At 62.8% G+C, this 21492-nt stretch overlaps 1 protein-coding gene across 5 annotated transcripts in view; it reads left to right on the top strand.

The window, feature by feature from the left end:
* Nucleotides 1–254: 254 nt before the first annotated feature.
* The window catches only part of ADGRG1 (adhesion G protein-coupled receptor G1), a 37798-nt gene continuing 16560 nt past the window's right edge, over nt 255–21492 (top strand). The window contains exons 1-2 of one of the 5 annotated variants that reach the window (XM_079117887.1): nt 17719–17817; nt 17893–18067. The gene's annotated coding sequence lies outside the window, so the exon portion shown is untranslated. Of the gene's footprint in view, nt 563–904; nt 1019–7180; nt 7571–17169; nt 17617–17718; nt 17818–17892; nt 18068–21492 lie in introns of those variants that run through there. The other 4 variants (XM_079117886.1, XM_079117889.1, XM_079117885.1 and 1 more) reach the window with 4 other exon arrangements.

Raw genomic sequence — 21492 nt, 5'->3', positions numbered from 1 at the left:
GTCCCTGCCCCACCCCTTGCGTGTTCTGCAGGAGGCTGGATGTTTTGAGAGCAGGATCCCCACCCCCTGCACCCCAGCCTGGACTCCAGCCTCGGCAAGCTGCTGATTATGGCTGGGTTTTATTGTAGGGAGGTGGGTCTGGGCCCCCATTCAGGCAGGCCCCAGATCAGGGAGAAGGATCAGGCGGTGGGGGCGTGGCAGACGGCAGGCAGGCCCCAGGCTGCTGAGACTCGGAGTGGAGATAACTCCACTCACCCGTCCAGGAGCAGCCTGCGCTTCCTGGGGTTGAGGGGACCAAAATCCATGGAGGGCTGAGGTCATGGGTGCGGGATTCAGCCCTCAAAGTGCCAGGTCGGCCCTTGCAGAGGAAGGCCGGAGTGGCAGACAGTACTGCCCCGAGGCTGTGGGGCGGCCGGAAGTGAGGTAGCCGGCCAGGCAGGTAGAGCCTTCCTCACCTGGGGCGCAGAGACTTGCCTGCCAGTCTGAACAAGCTCAGACTAGGAGCCTGGCTGGAGGTGGAGGAGGGAGGAGGCAGCCGCAGAGGCCCTGTCCACACCTGGAGGTGAGAGTCTGTGCTCAGGGGTGGGCAGGAGCCAGGGGTCAGCAGGTGTGGCCACCAGCCCGGCCCACTTGACTTTGGCTGTCCCTCAGGTCTGGGGCAATGCCCTGAGGGGGCGTGGTCTTGTCAGGGCTCTGGGATCTCCAAGGAGAGGGACCCCCACTTGGAGGCCTGGCTGCTCTGGATTCTGCCCTGTGCTCAGCGTCCGCGGGCTGGGCACGCTCACGGGGTGGTCATCCTGGTTCTGGGACCCTGGCGGTCGTGTGTTCCTGTGCTCAGAGGAGCAGGTGGGGGCGAGAGTCTGGACCCTGGTGCAGGCACGGGGGACAGGAGGCCTCCTCTGGAGGCGCCCTGAGCCTTTTCCTCCTGGAATCCTCTGGGAAACTGGTTTGGAAGCAGTTTGGCCCCGGAGCCCTTGAATTTTGGCAAGGAGGAAGAAGGAGGTGGGAAGGCTTCCAGGTAAGCCAGGGGTAGGGACGGGGCCCAGGCCTGAGTGCTCCTGCTGCAGCTACTGCCCGCCCAGGGTCCCTCTGCTGTGCCAGACCCTCTCCAGCAGCCCCTGCAGGCTGGGCTCTGTGCTGAGACTCACTAATGGTGGACAGGGAGCCATGAGGGAGGAAAAGTGGGGTTTGCCGCGGCTTCCAGCAGGACCCCGCTTTCCTTGTGTGTGGGCCTCTTTCCCCTGCACCTGTGCATGGTGGGCAGGGGTCTGAAAATAAAAACCAGAGCAGCAGTGCCCCCTCCCCCTGCAGCCCTGCCTCAGGGGCCCCACTCCCGGCCCAGCCAGGTGGGTGGCTGGGGTCGGAGTGGCCTGGTGCCTGCTGGCTCCGCCTCTGCCAGCTTGGTTCCCTGGGGTGTGTGGGCAGCAAATGGGCCCCACGTTCCCGCTGCTAATGAACAGCTGTCAGCGTTGCTCCATTATGACTCCGCAGCCAGCTGCGCCCCCGCACTTAGGGGGAGACCCCGGGGGCTCCCTGGCTGCCTGGCAGGCAGTGATTCTGGGAGGTGTTGGGGGTGTCTCCTGGGGCTTGGGGGCTGGGCACTCCATGGGATTTCCACAGGCAGTTTCAAATCCAGCTCTTTATTTTACCAAGAGAAGTAGAAGTGGGGCAGCCCAGGTTTCCAGGTGAGGAAACCGAGGCGCCATGTCTGCGACTTCCCCGGGGGTCTCCGTAGCCAATACCTTAACATGCACCAATCGTGAGTGTGTGTTGAGGGCTGGGGGTGGAAGTGGGCACAAGGGGAGATCATGGCAGTGATTCCCATCCCTGGGGACTCTGGCAGTGAGTGAGACGGCACATTGTTCCCTTGAGATGAAGCAAGTCTTGCCATCTTTGCACAATGCTGTGCTGCCTTGTGGGTGGCCATGAAACCTCTCTGGGCCTCATTTGCCTCCCTTGGCACAGATGTGACAATGCCACACTGCCTGATCAGAGGCACCTGGCTTAAGCCTGGAATCTGAACAACTGCCAGTCAAATGTCACAAATCAGGGAGCCACTGACAGAAGGGCACAGCTGTCTAGTGTCAGTAGCACCTGGGATGACCCAAGCCAGGTCTGGGTCCTCTAGCCCACGAGGTCCCTTCTGCTGCTGACCCATGGCAGGGGAGGGGGAGGCCGTGGGAGAGTGACGGGTTACTGTTGCACTTCCAGAAGGTCCTGGCTCTAGGCCCCCATCCCCATTTAAACCTGAGAACACAGAAACATGTCCACTCAGGACAAATTGGATGCCAGAGGCCATGGCTGGTGTTCAGGGCACCGTGGGGCAGTGCTGGGGGAGTCCTGATGCAGAGCTGTGTAGATCCCCGTCCCTGGTGCTCCCGCCGTCCAGGCTGCCTCCCTGCAAGGCGCCAGGCAGGGGCTGCACTGAGGCACCAGAGGCAGAGCAGGAGGGACCTGTCCTGACCGCCTCCCTGCAGGGACCCTGACATCCAGAGGTGGGCGGAGTCTCCTGGAGGAGCCCAGGCCTTGGACACCCAGCTCTGCACACTGAAAGATGGGCCCAGGCTGGCAGGCGCGTGGCTGGGGTGAGGGGGCTGGTTTGGGGTCACCTGTGTTTGCCCTGGGCTCAGGGATTCTGAAGGCTGAGAGGCAGGGGCATGGCCAGAATGACCTCCCGGGTAGTTCGGGCTAAATGGAACCTCCTGCCAAGTGCCTCTGGGGGGCCGGGCTGAGGGTCAGACATTCCGTCACGCCTAGGAGGAGCAGCCATGGCCCTGTCTACCTTCTGTCTCAGGCAGTGGGGCAACCAGGCGTGCCTACCTCCTGGGGCGGTCGGTGGGGGTGGGCAGCCCTCAGCGGCCCAGCCAGGCTGAACTCAGTCTGAGGAACTGTGTTCTGGAGCGGCCCCTCCCAGCAGGGCTGGAACAAGGCGACCCCGGGGAAGAGCGGCACTCTGCCTCCGCCTGCACCAGGCCCGAGGTTAAGTCTCATCCACTCGTGGTCCTGATGCCCCTGGGACCAGGAAGAGGGTACTGAGTGTGAGGGCAGCAGACCTTGAAGCCAGATCCCGCCTCCAGTCCTTCCTGACCTTGGGGCTGGCCTCCCTTCCTCTCTGAGCCTCAGTTTCCTGACAAAGGGGGCCAGGCCTCCTGAGCAGGTTAGTGGGAGAAAAGGCCAGTCCCTTGCCTGGCACAGGACGGGAGTGCGCCGGGGTCCATGGGCTCCCTGGGATTCTCAGGAGAGGGGTGGAGGCAGGACCGTGCGTGACCAGGTGTGGACGCGGGCCCTCTGGTTCTGGGGCAGTGCCTCTTGCCCAAGCCCCAGCGTTCTGAAACCTGATGTAGGTAAATGTGGGCGGGGCACATGGCCAGCTCCCCTCTGCTGGAGATGGCCTGGAGCTCCAAATAAGGTCTTCTCAGGAGGCAGTCTGGACTGGGCAGCCTGCCCCCTGGTCGCAGGGCCTTGCATTCCTTCACTTGAGCTGGCATGGACTCCTGGCGCCCCAAGCCTGAGCTTGAATCCCCATTAACAGGGGCAGAGGGTGGCTCTTGCTTTCCACAGTGGGCATCTCAGGCTCCCTGCTCTGCCACCCGCTGCTGCGGCGTGGGGGATGGGCCTTGGGTGGGGGAGGGGGGCCCAGGGCACACAGGGTGCTTTGTGAGGGTGGCTGAGTCACACGGGCACTGCCATCGCTGTGGGGCCCTGGGGCGGGCATGACGGAGACGGCGTTATCACAGGCTGCGGCTGCCCCCACGCTCCTGGCCAGGAGGCTTTCCCACGGGAAGGAGCAGGGAGGTGGCTGATTCGCTGTGCGGCTGCGGGGATGTCCTCAGCGTCCCTCGCTGTGCCGCAGGTCTGGTCATCACTGTTCAGACACTGGATGCCCATGAGCTCTGGCAACTGTGGAGGGCCGGCCCGTGGCACTGGTGTTGACTCTGATGCTAATGACAGGGGCCAACATTTCTCGCCACCTACTGTGTGCCAGGCAGGGAGCTCAAGGATCTCCGAGGACATGCAGCTTGCAAGAGGAGAAGCCGGGACTTCAACTCCCCTCGTCCAATAAAACCCACTCCTGAGCGAGTGGTATTGCCCAGGCAGGACCCTCTGCCTGGCCGGGCACAGCTCTTTAATGTTTGCAAGGTGGCTCATGCCCAAATGCCACTGTGGCAGGAGGGTTAGAGAAGGAGCAAGGGGGTCACAGGCCCCCCTCAGCCCCGCCCGTTCTCTTCTCCTCCTCACCCAGCCTCTGCCCAGGCCTTAGTCAGAGCAGGTGGCCAGGGCCACCCTACCTCCTATTCTGCCTGGGTCCCCTCCCCGCCCTCCCCTGCCCCCCTGGGAGCAGCCACTGTGATCAGGGGCTCCCGGCCCTGATCCTCCTCGTCAAGGGTGCTTGATCTGAGCAGGCCGAGTGGTGCCCTTGACTCATGTGGACTCGGGTCGGGGCCTTTAGGTGCGACTGCTTTGCCCTCTCTTGACAAATGAGAGCTGGGTGGGAAGAGGGGCTGGCCCAGCTGGCAGAGCCGGAGTGGGAGCCGACTGGACCGAGCCCAGAGCTCACTGCCCCTCTCCTCTGTCTCTTCAAAGGAAGGGACCCCCCCTGGCTTGCTGGGCATCCTGTCCTACCCCTGACCTCTGTCACCAGCCAGCAATGCCTGTGACCTCCTCTGGGCCCGAGGAACCTCTAGTCTGTCACTGCTGAGCCCCAGCAGGGTGGGGGCTGGGGGTACGCGGGCCCCCCACATGCTGCCGGGTGGCTCCCATTCCATGTGCCCCCGGGCAGCTCCTCCGGGGCCCACACCCGTCTGTACCCCTACACTTCAGGGAAGCTCCTGACATTTTCTCCCCTGTCCCTCCTGCCCACTTCGCCGTGTGGGCTGGGGGTGATGTCCCAGTCCTGCTTCTGGACTCCTGGATGGAGTCTCCTCCCCAGCCTCCCCTCTGTCTCCATCTTCTTCAGCCCCAGCTGGACCTGGCCTCCTCCATCCCACCCCACTGAGGCTGGTCCCGGCCCCTAGAGTCAAGACCTTGGCTTCGCATGCTTCACCAGGTACTGAAACCACCTGGGCATCTTGTTAAGCTATAGGTTCTGATTCGGCCAATCTGGACCACCCCTGAGATCCTAACAAGTTCCCAGGCTCTGCCATTGGGCTGTGGACCACACTCTGAGTACCGACCAGACATCTTCTATGGCTCCCCAGTGCCCAAACTCCATGCTTCCTTAGTCTTCCAGAATCTGTCCCCTCCTGCCACCACAGATCCCTTCCTTCCCCAGTGGCCCCTCTTCCACCCCTTTACTCCTGTTGATCTGATCTGGTTGCTGGATGCCCTTTTTGCTGCTCCGTTTTTCAAAGTCCCCATCGGCTCCTTTAAGAGCCAGCAGGGGGTCTGGGGTCAATACCCGTCATTCAGACCCTGGGTCTCTGGGTTACTGAAGGCCACCTGCCCCGTCTGTGCCTTGGGCCATTTTCTATAAAGTGAGGATAGCAACTGTCAAGAAAGTCAACCGAGATGTGAATATAAACTGTGTGGCCAGGACCTGCCAGGTGCCTAGCTGAAGCCCACACGTCTAGAGGCCCAGCCGTATCCCTGCCGTGTGGCCTTGCTTGTCTCTGAGCATCTCACTCCATACTAGTGGTGCCATCTCAGGGCCGCAGCGATGAGGCAGAAGATCCACACACTGACCCTCAGAAGGTCCTCTCCACCCTGTTATCAGCACCAACAAGGATTTATTTGGATTCTCCACTTTGACTCGCAGAGCCTTCTAGTGATAACTTCAGGTGATAACTGGCTCCTGGGTACCATAGATGAGAGCCAGGCTCACATCCCTGGCCTGGTCCAGAGCTGGGGCCTGTACCCAGAGCCTGGCTCAATGCCCAGCACATAGTAGGTCTCTGAGAAGCCGGATGGTAGGAGGGGCAGGCAGGGTCCTAGGCTTCGCCTCTGTGGCCAGTGGCAACTGGGGCTTATCTGCACTGAGTGGTGCCTTCATTCTCCCTCCGAACCTGCTGGCCAGTGCTCTCTGTGGGCAGATGGGACGCAGCTGCCCTGCTGGCCTAGCGCCTCAGCCACCGGCTGCCTGGGCCCCGAACAACCAACCTCAGGGAAACAGGCTCAGAGGTGGCGACTTGCCCACGGGTCTGGTGTGTCAGGGACCTTCATCCTTCTCTGAGTAACTCATTTCTGCCTTCTTGTTTGTTGTACCCCTTCCCTGCCATGGGCCGGCCCCTCCTGCCCTGGTAATAAGCCCATGTCCACAGAGGCCCTGGGTGGGAACAGCAGGCCTTGGACGAGTTCTCTTCTGAGAGCCTCAGGTCTCTGCCTTGTCCTCTCCCTTCTACCTCGTCACCTTCCCAGAGAGTATTCATTGAGCGCTCAGAGTGTCAGGCGGGCACTGTGGGGCGGCCGGGGGAAGGTGCTAGAAGGCCGCAGAGCCCACGAGCGGAAGCGGCACCTCTTCTGCTGTTGTCATCATGTGGCACCGCTTGCCCCGCACCCGAGGTCCTCAGGGCTCTGGTGACTTGGAAATCCTTTATTCACGCCGGATGGATGAGGTGGACGGGAGTCCCCACTCTGCAGGGCGCGTGGGTACCTGAAGCTCCCCACAAGGCTCTGGAGGGGCTGTGGACCCCAGAGCAGGAGGGAGTGGCCAACAGAGATGGTGGCCAGAGGGGTGTGGGGGCGTCGGCCCTCTTCCAGAACTCTCTCTCTGACCGTTTGGAGGTCCTGGGGCTGATTCTTCACCGATGCCTCCGCTTCCCCTTGGCTGGGCAGACAGACCAAAGGAGGCCATTTCTAGAAGTCCCTGGGGTCTCGCCCAGAGCTCAAGTCTTGGAGCTCTGGAGCCCTGGGTCCCTGGGAGTCTTGACATGTGCTTCTCTGCTGAGAAGACTGACGGAGGCCCGGAGAGGACATGAGGTCAGTGGTCAGTGGTGCATGGCCCTGTGCCAGGCTGCCTGATCCCCGCCTTCCTCTGGCCTGCCTTCCGCTCTGCCGGTCAGCGCTGGCTCCTGCCTGCTGCCAAGGAGGCTGGGCTGCCTTCAGGAAGGGGCAGTTGTCACCAGGCCCGGGAGTGGGGGCAGCATCCAAGTGGCCTGTTGCCATGGCAACCCTCTCTTTTGCGGGAAGGTCGGGGAGAATGATCTTGTGGGGAGCGACCGATGCAGGGTGAGAAGGCAGGGGCACCTCAGCCTGTGTCCACCCCCAAAGCCTGGCATCCATTCCTGGACCATGAGGGTGAGGCTGAGGTCCCCTTGGTCAGGTGCTGAGTCATGGGCACCCCCCAGGGTCCCTGCCTCCCTCCCTGGGTCCCCCCTCCTGCCTCCCTCTGAGAAATCCATGACTCACGAGTCATCTCAGGGAGGAGGAGCCCCGTGAGGGCTGGAGGGGGTGTCCCGCCCCTCCCCGGCTCCTCACCGGCTGCTGCGCAGGAGAGGGGCCGGGCGCCTCCCGGCTCACTCTCCAGGCAGCGGCTTGGCAGGCGGGACCAAGACGGCAGGTCCAGCCTCGGAGGTTAACCCTGAAGGGTGGCTCAACGGCCGGGTCCTCTACAGGACCCTCCACCTGGCACCAGGTACCCACCAAGGGCCGGCGGCAGGTGGAGGCGGGAGAGGGCGCATGTGCTGGGCTGTGAGCTGGTGGGGTGGGGCTGGGGTCAGGAGTGGGGGTCTTGGTGTCTCGGGGTGATCTGGCCCAGAGCAGCCTGGCTGTGGAACAATCCCTAGCGTGGGGTGGGCAAGAGAGGGGTCCTGCCGGGGAGGGGAGAGCGTCCAGGGAGAGCGGGACAGGCAGAGCCGCGGGCCCTCTGGAGCCAGGGCACAGCAGGTGGTCACTGCTCCATGCACAGAGGGGAGAACCGAGGCTCTGAGAGGGCAGGTGGCTGGCTCGAAGTCACACAGCAAGTCCAGGGATGGAGACCCGGGAGCCGGGCGCCGGGAGGAGAGGGCGCTTGAGGGGGCTTTAGGGAGCTCCTCAGGGTGACTTCCCCTGTGGCTGTCCTGGGGGCTGGACCCCCAATAAGCCAAGGGAAGCCCTACTTTTTGTCACCCAGGTGGGCAGGCATGGCTCCTACAGTGGGGCCCAACAGGAGGCTCGGTGTGAGTCTGGGAACGGGGCAGTTAGAGGGGGAAGCCGGTGGAGGGCTGGAGAGCCCCTTACCGGTTAACCACCAAGCCCGGGCGCCCAGCTGCTGGGGACTGATAGGACCTTCCTCCTGGTTCCACACGGGAGGACACGGGGGGCTCCTGTCCTCTCTGCAGCCATCCGCCCTTGTGTGGTGGGGGCTGGGGGCTCCCAGGGCCCTCCTTTTACTGAAGTGCAGTGGGGTGAAGTGCACCTGGGGCAGCTGTGGTCTGAGGCAGGCGGGTGGGCAGGAATAGCCTCCTTCAGAAGCCATGGAAGTTGTTTATATGAACATTTACTGAGTGCCTACTGTGTGCTCTGGACTCCCCTGGGCACAGGGTGGTAGATGAGGCAAAGAAGGATTCTCGGAACTCCTGGGTAGCCCAGCCCCAGGGCCCAGGCCATGTCCCCTCCGCACGTCTCTGAGGGCAGACGGTTGGTTCTTGGGGTCCTAGACTGGGAGGAGCAGCAGCCCCGGTCAGTGGGAGCCACGTACGGCTGGGGGCTCTCTAGAGCCCTGGCCAGCAGCCCTGTGAGGTGGGTCCTCCGTGCCCTGTCCAGGGGTGGAACTAGCTCTTTGGGCCCAACCTGACCTCCTTTGTGGCAGGGACCCCAGGGACCTGGGATAAAGCTTCACCTTGGTCAAAACACACTCTGGACACCTTGCCTGCTGGTCCCCTGGGCCTCGGTGGCCCTGGCTACTAAGTGGGTGTGTGAGGTGATCAGAGCTGCCCGCCTCTCTGGGCCCAGGGCTTGCCTCTGAGCGGGGACAGAAGTGAGGCTGCTGCCGGTCTGTGGGGGGACGTGTGCTAGGGCTGTGGTGCTCTGGGCAGAGGCCAGCCAGGCTGGCGTGACACTGCTCCTGAACAGGGTCCCAGGCAAGACGGGGGAGGCAGGCCAGGAGGGAGAGAGCATGCCGGGAAGGGCCAGCGGGAGGGGACCCCGGACGGGAGCACTGGGGTCTGGGATGGCCCCCTGGGCACAGCGCTGGGAGGGCAGCGGGTGTGCAGGGATGGTGAGCATGGCGGGGGCCTTCCTGGCAAGGAGCTGGCAGGGGCAAGGTCTGGGGAATGAAGGGCCCGAGGGCGCAGGGGCGGGAGACGCACTGCAGATCTGGCCCAGGTCACTTGAAGGGACTTGCTGCCCGGGTGGCAGGTCCTGATTTGCCCTGTGGGGAAGGGAGGGGGAGGACTGGGGTAGGGTGCCGGCAGCTGGGCAAGGTGGGCACTGGGCTCTCACCCAGCAGGACGGGTGGCAGGCTTGCTCTGTGGCCTTGGCCTGGCTGCCCCAGCCCCTGGCTGCCAGGGTGAGGCTCGTGCTGGGGACAGCTTCCCAGCTGAGGGAAAGGGGTGGAGGGCCAGTCCTGCCCTGGGTCAGGGCAGGCGAAAGAGGTGGCAGGGCTGTGCCAGGTCCATGTGTCAAGGGGTGGCGTCTTGACAGGACCCGGCATGACAGAGACGGGAGCGGGGAGCAGGCAGGGGAGGGGGCCATGGTGGGCGTCACAGCATCCTGGGTGATAGCCAGGCGCGGGTGCGGGTGCTGTGCCCGTGCTGGGCTGTGGGGTGTCTCCCAGGTAGTGGGGTGAGGAGCAGGGTCTTGAGAGGCAGGGCGGAAGCAGTGGGGTGGGGAGTTGTGGGGAGGATGGGATATGTGCCCCCCCAGGCCCAAACCCAGCTGCCTCCTCTTCCCCAACCACAGCCCCAGGCAGGTCCCCATCCCCCATCCCAGTCCTGGGGTGGCCCTGTGGACCCCGCCTTCTGACTCACGGCAGATGGGGGCATCATGTGAGCAAACCGGCGGCTGGGGGTGAGCAGACTCCAGGGACCAGGCAGATGGCAAGTGGGGGGCGGGGCAGGGCTGGCACAAAGGGGCCTCTCAGCAGCATGGAGTGGGCGCTGGCCTCAGCCTCCCCGCCCTGCTCCCTGAGCTCAGCTGAGCACTTGGTGCTGCTCCCGCTCATGCCCCACCTGGAGCTCCCAGGGACCCTTGGGGAGCCCTGCAGATTCTGGGGCCTGGCCTGGGCAGCCGGAGCCAGCGGCCAAGGGAGAGGGAGGTGCTTGGGACACAGTGTCTATTCACTGCTGGCCTGTCCTGGTGTGATCTGGGTGGAGACACCTTCCCAGACTCCCGTGCTCCAACTCTCCAGGGTTCCCTGGGGCTCAGCCTGGGCAGGAAATCCTGAAGCCTGTGTCCAGACCTGCCTGGTGCTCCAGTGTGGCCTGCTGTGCCCATTTTTGAGACGAGGATACTGGGGCAAGGAGGGTCACCCAGTGAGGATTTTTGGGGTTCCAGAGTCTGAGTGCTTACCTCCTGGGCTCTTCTGTGGGCAGGGGATCCTCGGCCAGGCCTGGCACTGTGCTAGTGCCAGAGGGCGTGTCCTCGTCTCGAATCCCATTCCTGTCATTGCTAAGCCCCTATTTCTCGTGGGCAGAGGGACCTAGAAAGATGGCAAGGCCAGGGAGAATCTTGGCTTTCTTCTCTGGGTTTATGGACTTGGGCATGGGCCTCGGTTTCCTCACCTGTAAACTGCGGCCACCAGCATCTTCTTCAGGGGACATCAGGGGCGTTAGGATAGGAGAGCGTTCAGAAGAGTCCCGGCCTACAGAAGAGATACCCTTTATCCTTCCTCCCTCGGACAGATGAGTAAACTGAGGCAAGAGAGACCTTCTAAGGACTCAGAAGCACTTCTGCCCGCACTCCCTGCCTTTGGGAGTTGGGCACTGGCAGGACTCCCCGACCCCGGCGCCCGGGAGCCTGGTCTCTGCGTTGGCAGCAAGGCCAGTGTGGTGTGGTGGGCCTCAGCTGCGTGGTCGGAGCTGGCTCGGGAGGCTGTGGTGCACTTGGCAGTTCTAGGCAGGCGGAGGTAAGAGCTTAGTCCTGGAGGAGCTGTGGACCTCCAGTGCACAGGTGGGGTGACAGGCGGCGGTCCAGCCCCGCTCGGCCCCCTGAGGAGACCGTGGTTCTGCCGTGAATGACTCCAGACTGGCTCCCCAGGCTCGGGGCCACTGTAACTCCAAAACGAGCTCTAGAGCCACCTTCGCCACATCTAGACCCCTGTCTATCCCGGGCCTCTGCCCTCCTCCTGGTGTCCCCTCTGGATTCTCAGGGCCTCCACAGGGGAGTGGATGGGTGCTGGAGATGTGCATCCTGCTGTGAAGTCACAGCTTCCCAGGCATGGTGACGCAGGCCTGCATCCCTAGTGACTCAGGAGGCTGAGGCAGGGTAATCTCAAGTTCAAGTCCAGTCTCAGCCACTCAGCAAGGCCCTGTCTCAAAGTAAAAAATAGGAAGGACAGGGGTTGCGGCTAGTGCCCCCAGTACCCCAAAAAAAAGAAGGCACAGCTTCTCTGGGCCTCAGTTTCCCGGCCTGAAAATAGAGATAGCAGCCCCTCCCCCAGCAGGGTCATTGCTGGAATTCAGGGTGACACGGTGCAGAGTGTGAACTCATCACAGCATGTGGACTCGAGAGTCTGCATGAGCCTTGCTCGGAGCTTTACCTCCAGGTCATGTGGTGGTTGACTTAGAACCAGGTTTGAGTCCCTGACAGGTGACTGAGCAAGAGGTCACTTGCTCAAAGTCTCATTATCAAGACTGTAGAGTGGGGATGGAGGTCCCTGCATGTCTAATATCTTGATGAGACCCCTGGGGATTGACGGGGACAGCCCCAAGTTATGGAGGCTTATGGGGTTTGGACCCCCATTCCAGCTGTCCCAGACCTTTACTTCTCCACTTCCAGCTTGTCCTGGGTCAGGTGGCACAAGTGGAGGGTTAGGGGTATGACTGGTTCTGTCCCAGCTACACCAGCTGTGTGAACCCGGACCAGTATTGACCTCTCTGTGCTTCATTTTTCTAATCTTTAAAATTATGATGGTGGATAGTACCTTAAGGGGGTTAAGGGAGCTCCTTATGTGTTGAGTATTGTGTCTGGCCCATGGTAGATGCTGTTGTCCTTGTCACTGGCCATCAACCAGCCCTTCTGGTAGGGAGCAGCAGAGATTTTATACCAGAGCCAAAGCTCCGCCCTCTTAAGAGGTGCCAGTCCCCGGAGAGCCTGCCCCTGGGCTCATTCCCACCCAAGGAGTCTTGATCTGTGGGTCTGGTCCCTTCTGCTGCCCGAGACCTGAGGCCTCGTTACTGGACCGGGATCCACGGCTCGCCCTGGAAAGCCAGTACCCTGGAGATGGGGTCTGGACGGCAGAGGGACTGTCGTCCTGGATGCTCCTCCCCGGGGACTCAGGCACGCGAGGGGGCTTCCGTGGGGACGGAAAGGAGGTGCAGGGAGACGCGGGCGGGCTGCGAGCTGGGCAGGGTCTTCGTCGCGGGGCCTGCCTCTTTCTTCCTGGGGGGAGCACTGCCGTTGGTCTAGACCGCGTGGCGAGTTCCAGCGGATCCGTAGACAGACTGTTCTGCAGGCCAGACCTCCGGCCATGCGCGTGCTCAGTGGGGGGCGAGCACAGGCTGGAGTGTCTGCGCCCTGAGGTCGTCTGGAGGTCCCGGGGTGCTGCGTTCTGCCAGGAGGAGGGGTGTGCTTCGCAGTGGTCATTCAGGACAGCTTCTCTTCGGACTCCAGAATGCCCACAAAGGGAGGGGACAGCACCTTGCCAAGGACAGCTCTGAGAGGAGCACAGAGGGACAGCTGACCTGCTTGGCCACTGTCCTGCGCCTGGGGAGAGGCCTGGATTCGTGTTCGCTGGCTTCCTGGGCTGAGCGGCATTCTGTGGTCGCGCCTCCCTGGACTGGGTGTCCCCTGGCCCTTGGGGACTGCATTGTGTGCCGGACCTTCCCGCATCCCTGGAGGAGCCTGCGCTTCTGGGTGTGGCTCTGTGGCTGGCGTCCTGGGTTTCTGAGCCTGTGGCAGGGGACAGCTGCTCAGACCCACCTGCCTTGAAATGGAGACAAATGCCAGGAGTGGCCCGAGCGTCTGGCCGGGCAGCTGAGTCACACTCGGCCCTGTGCCTCTGCTGACGGCCACTCTGCTGTGTCACTGTCTGGGCATGTGCCAGGCAGCTTGCTGGGGGGACTCACACTCAAGTCCCCAGATGGGTACCTTGATGTTGCTGCCCACAAAGACCCTGCGCAATCTCAGGTGCGCCTCAGATTTGAGTCTTTATTCGGGCTTCGCAGCTGACAAAGTGGGTCCCAAGGCCCCGGGCAGCCCGCGGCAGGTGGGAACAACCCCAGGTCTCCTGCTGCTGGCCCGACTCTCCCAAGGCACACGGGGCTGCTCCCTGGACATGGTGCGCTATTTCCCGACAGGGACTCCAGGCTCTCGGGCAGCCGTGGGAGGACTTGGGAGTCTCAAGGCTCCCCCCACCAGCGGGGATGGGGGCTCAGTTCTGGTGGCCTCCCTGGTCCCTAAGTGCTCAGCGGCCCACGGGACGTTCTGGTGGCACAGGTGACGTGTGTGGTTCAGGCGCAGGTAGGTGGTGTCTCCTTCGAGAGACACTCTCCCCAGCCCCGTGGGCCACCGTGCGGGAACTGGCCCGTCATCGCCACCCAGATGCATCTTCAGGAGGCTCCTGTTAGCTCCTGAGGGACCCAGGACTCCGGCAGGAGGCCAGGGCGAGGCGGGCGGGCCTGGCCAGCTGGGGAGGGCAGAGCCACCTCCTCATCATCAGAGCCCCTGGCTTCCCTCCTCCAATAGGCCCCACCTCCGGGGGCTCTGCTCCTGTGTGCCCAACCTGGGGCCAGGTGGCAGGTCTGGTCCCCAGCGCCTCCCCTGCCTAGCCTGCTGCCTGAGCCAGGGGAGCGGGAGCTGGGACCCACTGCCAGGCGTGACAGGAGGAAGGCCATGGGGCCGCTGACATGGGTCCTGACTCTGTCTGTCTCCTGGACTTGGGTCAGAAGTCACTGAAACCGCCATCGGGGGAGGACAGTACTGTTCACCAAAAGCCCAGCGGCTCCCAGGCTGTGAGGCCTGCGGACCGTGGCGCAGCCTCTCTGGGCCTCCACATCTACCTCTGTAGGGTGACTGGTGTTGCCAGCTGGCCATGCCAGGAGGTGCCATGCAGGACGAAGGCAAAGGAGTGCACAAGAATGGGTTTGCCTCCCGTTTTACCGGCTCTGTGTCCCCAGGCAAGTGGCCTCTCCTCTCTGAGCTGTTTTCCTCCGCTGCAGAGGGAGGGTGTACCTCCCGGGGTGGCCATGATGGCTGCAGTCCAGGGCCTGGCGTGGGCTCCCCTGCCCTGCCCAGCTCCCTCGTGCATCTCTGCAGGCTGGTCCTTGGGATGCACCCCACCAGAGCCCCTAGGCCCCCAGTGCCCCGTCACAGACTTCTCGCTCCACCTTGGTGGTCCGTGGGAGCCCAGGAGAAGGCTTGGCATCTGCAGTGGTGGCGTGGCAACCAGCTTCCCCGGGAAGCTCCCTTCCTGGGCACGTGAGCCTGGGCCTCAGGCGTGGGTCTCCAGGGGTGCAGAGTGATCGCTTCGCCTTTATGCAGGGAGGAAACAAGAGGTTTGGTGCTCTCAGCTGCAGATGGGACCTCTGGCATCAGCTGGTCCAGGACCTCCGAGCGAGCCTGTGGTCCCAGTGGTTCGGGAAAAGCAGGGCAGGGCTTCTGTGCTGCGGGACTTGCCAGGCCCTTCAGTGCACAGCCAGGTAAAGGGGGGCAAGCTGGCCTGGAGCTTCGGACCCTTTCCCAGTGGACATTCTCAGGAGCCTCTCTCTGGCAGAGCCCCTGGCAGAGGTGCCTGTGCCCTGACCAAGGCAGAGGCTGGGAGTGGGGATAGTTCAGTGGTCCCTGAAACCAAAGGACTTTAAAAAAATTCCTTGCAGTATTGGTGCTGGAACCCAGGCAGGCGCTCCACCACTGAGCTGTACCCCAGCCCTTTTTATTTTTTTCTTTTGAGTCAGGGTCTTGTTAAGTTGCTGAGGCTGGCCTCAAACTTGTGATCCTCCTGCCTCAGCCTCCCGAGTCACTGGGGTTACAGGTGTGTGCCACCACACTCAGTCCAAGTGGTACTTTTTAACTTGGATCTAGAGTAACAAGAATGGGATCCTGTTGGGAAGACCCTCAGAGGCCGCCTAGCCTGGCTTCAAGCCCTGCTCTGTCTTGTTCACGCATTCACTCAGCTAGCAGTCACTGGGCAGCTGCTGCGGACCAGACCCTGTGCCAGGGCTGGAGCCACCTGATGAGCAAGACAGACAAGCGCTGAGGAGCAGGGAACTAGTGAGCACATCACAGGGCCACTTCAGCCAGGGCAGGGTTTCCTGAAGATAATGAAAGAGGTGACAAGGAAGGCCATGCTGGAAGTAGATCATTTTGATTTGGTGGTCATGGAGAGAAGGGGTCAGTCAGAGGAAGGGTCCTGGAAAGAATGTGCTGTGTTGAGGGGGAGACACATGCAAAGGTCCTGGGGTAGGTCAGAGGAGTCCAAAATGGCTGGAGCTAGTGAATGCAAGGAAGGGAGAGGTGGCCCTTGGAAGGTAGGGGACTGTAATGGGGTCACTCACTGTTATCTCACATCAGATGAGGCACACCGTCCGTTCTCCACCTCCACTCTAATCAGGAGCTAGGTGAGGAAGTGGCTCGTTGATCTCTCTGGCTTTGGGCTCTGGGCAGTAATGAGCTGCTGCAGGCTGTTCACGGTTGTAAGTGGAGGGTGTTCAGGGACTGTGGTGGGACAGGGGGTACTGTGCCCGTTTCTCTGGGCGTCACTGCAGGGAGCGAGTGCCGAGCATGTTTGGAAGGCCAGGGGAACCCTCCCCCTGGTTCCCTGAATCCCAGCCTGGCCAGCCTCCCTGAGGCCCAGGCCTTTGATCCAACAGAGGCCACTCTCTCAGCCAGGCCGGCCCTGGAACCCTTCCGGGCAGGCGGGCCGAGGTCCCCCCGGAGGACAGCAGCTCCTTTCTTTGCTTTCTTTTCCTCTTCCTCCTGGCCGAAAATAGTGCCTGCACGGCCCCAGCTCTGGCGGCAGCGAGACAATGGCAGCCTCCTGGCTCCCGTCCACCCACCAGGGAGCTTCAGAGGCGGCCTGGCAGGGCCCGGCCCCTGCTGCCTTTCCCATGGCCCGCGCCAGCCCCGCACCCCGGGCCTGATCACCCCAGGGCCCCGCGTGGGCTCTGGGGAAGTGCCTGCAGCCGCCCGCCTGGGACCCGGGACCCTGGCACTCCAGGCAGCCTGGCCTGCCCCCCGACCCGCTGCTGTCTGCAGCTGGAGGTCTTGTGCCGCCCGCCTCTCCCCGTCTGGAAGGCAGAGGCCGCCCCACGGGGCTGGTGCGCCTTTCCCTTTGACTCAGAGGATAGGAAGGACTGCCTGGAAGGCAGAGGGATGTGCCCTCTCAGGAGGAAGGTGACAAAGTTGGAGTGTGCGCTGGATGTTGGGGGAGGATCAGCCTGGCACCAGATGCACGCGGGGGCTTGATCTCGGTTTGGATTCCACATCCCTCCCTGACCAGCGAGGTGGCCCCGAGCTCCCCAGCCTCTCCTCCCTCTCCATCCTCCTGCTGCAGTGGTGGGCATGAGGAGCGTTTTCAGAAGCGTCACCTCTGCTCCGCTTCCCTCCCAGAGTGGAAAAGAAAGTCCAGATCACTCCCAGGGAGACCTAGAAAGTCAGGAGGAGCCCCTGGTCCCCGGAGAACTCAGAAGGAGGATTCTTGGTGAGGGATGGCAATCTAGGACAGCTTCCTGGAGGAGGAGGACCTTAGGAAAATTTCAGGGTAGTGTGGGGCACAGCTGTCAAAGGTGGAGGCTAGAACCCAGCTGGAGGCCAAGGCCACAGACTGGACACCCCTTTCCAGCTCCTAATTTGGTCATGGGGAACAGCCCATCTTGGGTTAGCCTCCATTGGGTTCTAGACAGATTGGATTTTAAAGTCTGTTGCTTGAGCACATAGTGGCACACACCTGTAGTCCCAGCTATTGGAAGCTGAGGTGGGAGGACCACTGGAGCCCAGGAGATGGAGACCAGCCCGATCAACATAATGAGACCCCTGCTCCCCACTGCCATCTCAGAAAAACAAAAATGAGAAAAGTCAATGCTGGCAAACTTGATTTCAGGTGAAACTCTGGGTCCTGGGTCTCTTGGGAACTGGGAAGCTCTGGCTCCTTGCTGTCCCCTCTGGACAGGCAGGTGTCCCCCCATAACTTGCTGCCCTTCCTCCTGCCAGCTCCCGCCTGGCCAGAAGCCTCCGAGTGGAGGCACTTGGGCACAGCACAAGTCAGGGAGCCCGCGCAGCAGGCCGGCGGGGAGCCAGGCTGACGTCGTCCCGGCAGCTGCCAATGGTTGCCAGGGGAACGGTTGCCAGGGGCTGCTGTCACCTGCGCCCCTTCTCCCCGACTGGCGCGCTGGCGGCTGGGGCTTCTCAGCCCATCTTCCCGGGCTGCCCCCTTTGTTTGAGGCTCCGGTGACGGTGACGGGGCCGCGGTGGGGGTGGCTCAGCTTCCCTCTGCCTCTTGAACTTGGAGGAACGGCCGCTCTGGATCCAGCCTGCCCCGCAGAGGAGGCAGCTCCCGGCACGGGCGCATCCCATCCAGGGCACTTTGTCCTCCGAGGAACGCAGGTATGGCTGGTTCCTGGCTCCTCCCTCGTCCTCCCCCGCCGGGGGGTCCTCCACTGACAATGTGCTAGTAGGTGGGGGGGGGGTGTCTGGGGCTGGGGTGGCGCCAGGGACCCCAGGGGACTCAGAGAAGGTGCTCGAAGAAAATACAGTCAATTAAATAGACAGGCAGCAGCCTGGGGACCACAAGGAAGTGGCGGGTGAGTGCCCCTCCCCTGTGCCAAACCCGGCTGAGGCGCATTTGGTGCCCTGGCTGTGGTCCTGGTGCTGGGGTCAAAGATAAGCCTCCCACAAGCCGCGAAGCTGTGGGAGGAGGCGTCCAGGAGGAGGACGGGGGTGCCGCGGTCGCCTGGGCAAGCCTCACAGCCCAGGAGCTGGGACGCTGTGGACACTGCCTAGCCCAGCCCAGGAGCACATTTCACTGTGACTTCTAAAGAGAAGCCCCTCCTAGCGGGTAAGTTCTGAAGGAAGCGGATTCCAAATTCAGAAGGCAGTTCTGCAGCCCGGGTTCGTGTCCCTCAGGCTCTCTGGCCCTGGACCTGCCCTGGACCTGCCCTGAGAGCTTCTCTGTGCCATTTGTTGGGGAGGGGGCGTGTGGATGCGCGCGCACAGGCTCTTAAGGATTGAGTGTGTCCACACGGGGAAAGAGCTTCAAATCCTGTCGAGTGCCTCTTAAAAATCCTTGTCCCCCCTCTACCTATTATTATTTGTATTTCTATTTTTCTATGAGCGCATCAGAGTCCTGCAGGATCTTGGGGCTCACTCAGACATAGTCGCAAGTGCATATGACATAGTTTTCTTCCTTCCCATCCTACTGCTTCCTCTTTGCCTCCCCGCTCCTCCCCTGACCCCCTTCCTCCACTCTGCGGGTCGTCCTTCTGTTTATTACTTGTTTTTATATTGATGCGTTATGGCTCTGTATGAACTTGGAATGCACTGGGACATATTCCTCACCAGCATCGTGTGGTCAGCTTCTCCCAGGTCTTCCCCTCCTCTCTGCTCCTCCCTCCCCTTTGGTCTGTCTGTTTTCTGTGTTTTGCTTTGTGTTTTTGGTACCCTAGGGTGCCTTTCCACTGAGCCACATCCCCAGCTTTTTATTGTTTATTTTAAGACGAGTTCTCACTAAGTTGTTGAGGCTGGTCTGGAACTTGCGATCCTCCTTCCTCGGCCTCCGGAGCCGCTGGGATTACGGGTGTGCGCCGCTGAGCCGGCCCCTCTAGTGCGTTTCTAGTGTGGTTTCAGGAGCTTCGCTGGCGGTGGCTGGGGGCGGTGGTTGGGGGGCGCCCTGTGGGGGGGTACAGGGAGCATCTGGAGGGTCTCAGGCTGCGGGCTCTGTGCAGAAACCTGGCAGTGCCTCTACTGCCCTTCCCTGGAGGGGCACCTGGCACGCCTTGGAGGGGAGGGCACCTGGCTTTGTCTTGTCTGCCCTTGAGCCAGCCATCTGAGACCCGGAGGAGGAAGCCGAGCGAAAGGGAGGTTTGGCGGCTGCCCTTGGGAACGCGGAGGATCCTACGCTCCAAAGATGGGCATCTTGCCTGGCTGGGGGAGCGGAGCTGCAGCTCCCCGAGGCCAGCAGGGAGGTGACGGGGCGGACCTTGTGGGCCTGGCCTTGGGCGAGGCAGATGGGGAAGGGGAACTTGGGCCAGACAAGGAGCCGGCTGCGGTTGAGCGGTAAGATGGACTGGCCATGGTGGAGAGGCCGTCCAGTGCCCTCTTCTCTGCAGCCTGGAGGTGAGCCGGGCGTCCCCTGAGGGGTCCTGAGGCCAGCTCAGTTGCAAGCGGGCCCTGGGCCATCGCAAAGGCAGGCAGGGGACGAGGATCAGGTCACCTACTTGACGGCTTGAGGCCAGAGGGGGCAGGCTGGCCCAAAGACACCAGTCAGGTGGCCGCAGAGCCGTCTGGGCCTTGTGTCCCGAACTCCTGCCGCCTGCCCTGGGCAGGTGCTGCCGGACACGTGTCTAGGACGCTGGCCGCGCAGTGCCTTGGATGAGCCTCTGCTACAGGAGCACACAGCTGACTGCCCCGTGGGCTCCTCTGGGGACCCCAGCTCCTTCCCTCCTTGGGCTCGGAGTCATCTTCCCTGGATTCCGAAGGTCCTGGATTCCGAAGGTCCAAGAGGCTGAGTCTGGGCTTCCAGACCGCCTGTGGCCTCACGCTGTCCTGCCCCCTGACATCCGCTGAGTGCTCAGGCTGCTGGAGGGGAGGCCACGGGCCCAGCTGGCCAGGGCAGACTTAATGGGGTGGCTCACTGGGCACTGGCCTGGTGCTGCCCGCCGAGGGGGTGGGTGGGCCTGGACGCACCCCAGGCTCATGGGGACTCTTGCCTGCAAGCGACGCGGGATGGCGGCGAGGCCCCGGGGAGCCCTGCCGCCTGGCTGGCTCCTGCTGGCCATCTCCAGCCAGCTCGTGGCCCTTGGGCAGCCCCGAGGGTGGGGAGGTGGCTGCCGGGGAGGGGCGTCGGAAGCTTCTCTTCTGTGCTGTTGAGTCCCGAGAGCTTGTTTTTGGAGTTACTGACGAGCGTCCACGCTGAGGAGGCCCCTTACACGGGGCTCCTTCCTGCAGGACTTCCAGAACTTTTGCTATGCAGATGCGCAAGGAAAGGTAGGGCCTGCGCTTCTCCAGCTCAGGACTGGCAGACCCAGTCCCAGGAAGGGCAGGGCCTTGGTGGGCCGCGGCGTCTGAACGCCCGGGCGCCAAGGCTGGGCCGACTGGTTGCGTCACCACCTGTCCCCTTGCTTGCTGTGTGGCCTTGGCCATGACTTCACCTCTCTGGACCTGGGTTTCCTGGTCTGTGAATGGAGATGCCGAGAGCTCGGCTTCAGTTCCTGCCAGGGTTGCTCCAGCAGTGGGTGCCGGGCCGAGCGCTGGGAGACGGGGTGAATATACTGGCGCCCCGCAGCCGGCACGAGCCCCTGCCAGCGGGGGCTGCGGTCCTCCTCATCTCCCTGAGGACTCCAGGGTCCTTCCACCCTGTCAGACCCACCCTGGTGGACCCTCCTGCTCTCTGCTGTCCCGCTGGCCGTCGTGGGGCCTCAGAGGATGTGGAGGGCTGAGGCCCAGGGCATGGGGACCCTCACGATGTGCCACAGGCTGCAGGCTCGGAGCGGGGCGCGCAGGCAGAGGCTGCGGGATGGCAGGCGTGATTGCGGGCTCTCCAGGAGCCCTTCCCTGTGCAGGCTGGCAGGATGGTGCTCCTTCCTCCTCTCCCCATGGGGCCAGGACCCTTTCTGGGCACACAGAGGGGATGTGGCTGGGCCAGAGGTGAGGAAGGTGAACCTCCTGGGCAGGCAGGCGGCCTCCAGCGGGGAGGCTGCAGGAGTGTGAGCAGCCCCAGCCTCCAGGCTGCGCGGCTAGCTTCATCTTTGTCCTGCGGGAGCCCTTCTTGGTTAAGGGCTGGACCTCGGAGAGAGGGGCTCAGCCTTGCCAGCAGTGCTCCTAAGAGCTGCAGGGGCCGTGGGGTGGGGGCGTGGCTGGGCCCCACCTGGCTTAACGGGCACCTCCTGGAGCTGGCGGGTGTGTGGTGTTCCCAAGCCAGGTTCATCTGATAAGAGAACGTGGCCACCGCTGGAAGGAGGCTGCTCTCGCCCCTGCCACCCACCTGCAGGAAGCACCTGCAGGAGCCTCGCAGTCCCACCCCTCCTGTTGCTCAGCAGAGCTAACCTGCCCCCTCCAGGCTCCTGCTGGCCTCCTGCACATGCACACCCATGCACGCACACCCAGGCACGCACACCCAGGCACGCACACCCCATGCACGCACACCCAGGCACACACACCCAGGCACGCACACCCCATGCACGCACACCCCATGCACGCACACCCCGGCACGCACACTCAGGCACGCACACCCAGGCACGCACACCCAGGCATGCACACCCATGC

The sequence above is a fragment of the Sciurus vulgaris genome (genome assembly GCF_902686455.1).
Source record: "Sciurus vulgaris genome assembly, chromosome: 17".
NCBI lineage: Eukaryota > Metazoa > Chordata > Mammalia > Rodentia > Sciuridae > Sciurus > Sciurus vulgaris.
This window is presented reverse-complemented; position numbering and strand designations above follow the sequence as displayed.